Here is a 4419-nt window from a genome sequence, read left to right on the forward strand (position 1 = left end):
ATCAACCAGTTGCTAAGTAAAACATACCAGAAAGCAGACAAAAACAGGTAGGGCTGAAGATATTAATAAAAACGTCATCCTCAAAACTGTGGGGAAAAAAATCAAGAGAAGACTTGCAGTCATACAGCTTGTAGGGCTTCAGAGACCACTAGTGCAATCTTTTCCTCTGTGATGGGACCCTGAGAGAGAATGCGACCAGCTGAGAGCCAGAACTAAAATCCAGGAGCTGAGGCTTTCGGCATCATCTCCCTGTTCTCACAACGTTTATAACCAACTTTGTTAGGTACAGGACTGGATTTAATGATTGATGAACTCCGGCTCATCAGTTGTGGCACGCGGGATCTTTCGTTGTGGTGCACGGGCTTAGTTGCCTGGTGGCATGTGGGATCTTAGTTCATGGACCAGGATTCGAACTGGGGTCCCCTGCATTGCAAGATGGATTCTTAACCACTGGACCACCAGGGAAGTCCCAATGAACACTGGCTTTTTGTTTTGTTTTGTTTTGTTGGCTACACTGAGTGGCATGCAGGATCTTAGTTCCCCAGCCGAGGGTCGAACCCAGGCCCCCTGCAGTGGAAGCACAGAGTCTTAACCACTGGACAGCCAGGGAAGTCTCTGAAGTCTGGCTTTGAAATGAACATGCTTGGTATGAGAGGGGAAGAATAATATAATGTCAGCAGATCCTTTTTAACCCACCCAAATGATATTTGGTAGAGATTAAGTCCACTACTTAAGTGTTTAGTCAGAGAATGTGAGAATAGCAAGAAACCTGAGCGGTCCTATACAGTTTATGGCCCCATTATATAGATAGGAAAACTGAGGCCTGAAGAGGTAAGATGACTTGCTAAGGAAGCTCAGCCAGTTTGTGGCAGAGCTGGGAGTAGATCTCATCTCCTGACTCCAAGGTTCTAAAAACAGTGTAGAATGTCGTGCTCATGAACATCAAAAGAGAACTTCCAAATGATCCCACATACTCCGGATCAACAGGTGCTCCCTTATTTTGCCTTCCTTACTCTGTCTTCAATCGGACTATTCCAAATGTGATAACGAACGTAGGCAATGGTCACCCATGACTGCCAACGTCACAAAAAGAGACTATTGGCAGTGATGTGCCTCATGATTTGGATGTATGAAGTAGTTACCAAGAAATTCAAATCTGAATCAGGATAAAGCATAGGGGACTTCCGTGGTGGTCCAGTGGTTAAGACTCTGCGCTCCCAAAGCAGGGGGCCTGGGTTCAATCCTTGGTTGGGGAACAAGATCCCACATGCCGCAACTAAGACCTGGAGCAGCCAAATAAATAAATAAATATTAAAAAAAAAAAAAGAATAAAGCATACATCACTATCAAATATCTAGGAGGTAGAAGAATATGTTACAGACTTCCAGGAATATAATCAGAAAAATCTAGAATGTGGGAAACCAACAGGACAAATAACTTGGCTTCTTCAGTAAATAAGTACCAAGAAAAAGTAAGATTGAGGGGGGGAAATCTACATATTAAAAAGACCTGAGAGGGACTTCCCTGGTGGTCCAGTGGGTAAGACTCTGAGTGCCCAAATGCAGGCGGCCCAGGTTCCATCCCTGGTCAGGGAACTAGATCCTGCATGCATGCTGCAACTAAGAGTTCACATGCCCCAACTAAAGATCCTGCATGCTGCAACTAAGACCAATAAATAAATAAATAAATATTTAAGAAAATAAAAAAGACCTGAGAAGACAAATAAGTCAAATGCGGTGTATTGGCATTGTTTTTGGATCCTGATTTGAACAAACTGTTAAAAAACAAAACAAAACACACAGGTACATTAATACCAACCCTACAGAAATAAAAAGGATCATAAGAGAACTTTATGAACAACTGAATGCCAACAAATTAGATAATTTAGATGAGACAGATACATTCCTAGAAGGACACAAACTATTGAAATTGAAATTTAAGAGGAAATAGAAAATCTGAACAGACATAACAAGTAAAGAGATTGAATTAGTAATAAAATAACAAAACAAAACTACCTGCAAAGAAAAGCTAAGGCCCAGACAGCTTCACTAGTGAATTTTATGAAACATTTAAAAAAGAATAAATAGCAATATTTTATAAACTCTTCTAAAAAAATAAGGAGGGAATACTCCCCAGCTCAACTCATTCTGTGTGGCCAGTATTACCCTGGTACCAAAAACAAAGACATCACAAGAAAATTAGAGACCAATACGTCTTATGAATATAGATGCAAAAGTCTTCAACAACATACTAGCAAATAAAAATTCAGCAACATATTAAAAGGATTACATACCATGACCAAGTGGGATTTATCCCACAAACTTATCCTAGGTTGTTTTGACTTTTTTTTTTTTTTTTTGACTTTTGAAAATCAATGTAATACACAATACTTAATAAAGGACAAAAACCACATGATCATCAAAATAGACACAGAAAATGGACTTGTTAAGATCCAAAAGTCTTTAAGGATAATGATAAAATACTTGACAAACTAGGAAGAAAAGAGACCATCCTCAATCTGATAATGGCCATATATGAAAAACCCACAGCTAACATCATATTTAATAGTGAAAGACTGAATGTTTTCCCCCTAGGTTCGTGAATAAGACAAGGATGTCCACTCTCACCACTTCTGTTCAACATTGTACCAGAGGTTCTAGCTGGAAAATTAGACAAGAAAGTGAAATAAAAGGGATCCAGTTTGGAAAGGAAGAATCAGAAAGAATCCCTATTTGCAGATGACATGATTTTGTATACAGAAAATGCCAAGGAAGCCACTGCAAAACTAATAAATGAGTTCAGCAAGGTTGCAGGATACAAGATCGATATGCAAAAGTTAATTATATTTCTACACACTTGCAATGAACATTCTGAAAATGAAATTAAGAAAACAATTCCATTTATAATAGCATCAAAAAATACAGGAAGAGATATTCTGCAAATGAATTGCAGAAGTTGTACTATGAAAACTACACATTGATGAAAGTAATAAAAATGATCTAAATAAATGGAAAGATATTCCATGCTCATGAATCAGAAGACTCAATATTAAGTGGCAATACTCTCCAAACTGCTCTACAGAGTCAATGCAATTCTTACCAAAATTAAGACTGCCTTTTGTTTTTCAGAAATGGACAGGCTGATAGCAAAATTCATATGGAAAATCAAGGAATCCCAAATAGCCAAAACAATCCAAAGAAAAATAAAGTTGAAGGGCTTACATTGTCCAATTTCAAAAAATTACTACAAACCTACAGTAATCAAAACAGTGTAATACTGGCATAAGAATACGCATGTCAGTGGAATAGAATTTACAGTCCAGAAATAAACCCACACATTTATGGCCAACTGGTTTTTGATAAGGGTGCCAAGACAATTCAATGGAGGAAGAATAGGTTTTTTAACAAATGGTGCTGGGACAACTGAATAGGTACATGCAAAAGAATGAAGTTGGACCCCTGCTTTATACCATATATAAAAATGGACTCAAAATGGGTCAGTGCCTAAAGTAAGAGCCCAAAGTGTAAGACTCTAGGAAGAAAATGTAGGATTATACAATGGTTTCTTAGATACCAAATACAAAGCGACAAAGAAAAAAAAATAAATTGGACATCAAAATTAAAAACTTTTGTGCTTTGAAGGGCATTATCAAGAAAGTGAAAAGGCGACCCACTGAATGGGAGAAAATATTTGCAAATCATATATATGATAAAGGACTTAAATTGAGAATATATAAAGAATTTTTACAACTCAATAATAAAAACGACAACACGGACATTCCCTGGTGGTCCAGTGGTTAGGACTCCGCACTGCCACTGCAGGGGGCCCAGGTTCAATCCCTGACTGGGGAACTAGTATTCCGCAAGCTGCCTGGCCAAGAAAAAGATAACACAATTAAAAAATGGACAAAGATCTGAATAGACATTTCTCTGATGAGAGATCCAAGTTGGCAAATAAGCATATGAAAAGACATCACTAGTCATTAGGTGAATGAAAATCAAAACCACAGTGGGGAACTTCCCTGGCGGTCCAGTGGTTAAGACGCTGAGCTTCCTATGCAGGGGGCATGGGTTCGATCACTGGTTGGGAAACATTTTAGTTTTTTATTGAAGTATAGTTGATTTACGACATTGTGTTAGTTTCTAGTGTACAGCAAACTGATTTAGTTTTATATATATTCTTTTCCATTACAGTTTATTACAGGATATTGAATATAGTTCCCTGTGCTATACAATAGGACCATGCTGTTTTTATATTTTATATACAGTAGTTTGTATCTGATAATCTTAAACTCCTAATTTATCCCTCCCCAACTCCCTTTCCCCTTTGGTAACCATAAGTTTGTTTTCTATGTGAGTCTGTTTCTGTTTTGTAAATAAGTTCATTTGTATCATATTTTAGATTGCACATATAGGTGAT

The 4419-nt window shown here is 37.6% G+C and overlaps 1 non-coding gene across 1 annotated transcript; it reads left to right on the forward strand.

Moving 5' to 3' along the window:
• Positions 1–3778: 3778 nt before the first annotated feature.
• TRNAG-GCC (transfer RNA glycine (anticodon GCC)) lies at positions 3779–3851 on the forward strand. Its single transcript has one exon. It is a non-coding gene; the product is annotated as a tRNA-Gly (tRNA).
• The last annotated feature ends 568 nt before the right edge of the window (positions 3852–4419 follow it).

This window comes from Neophocaena asiaeorientalis, unplaced genomic scaffold (genome assembly GCF_003031525.2).
Source record: "Neophocaena asiaeorientalis asiaeorientalis breed wild unplaced genomic scaffold, Neophocaena_asiaeorientalis_V1.1 scaffold32, whole genome shotgun sequence".
NCBI classification, from domain to species: Eukaryota; Metazoa; Chordata; class Mammalia; order Artiodactyla; family Phocoenidae; genus Neophocaena; species Neophocaena asiaeorientalis.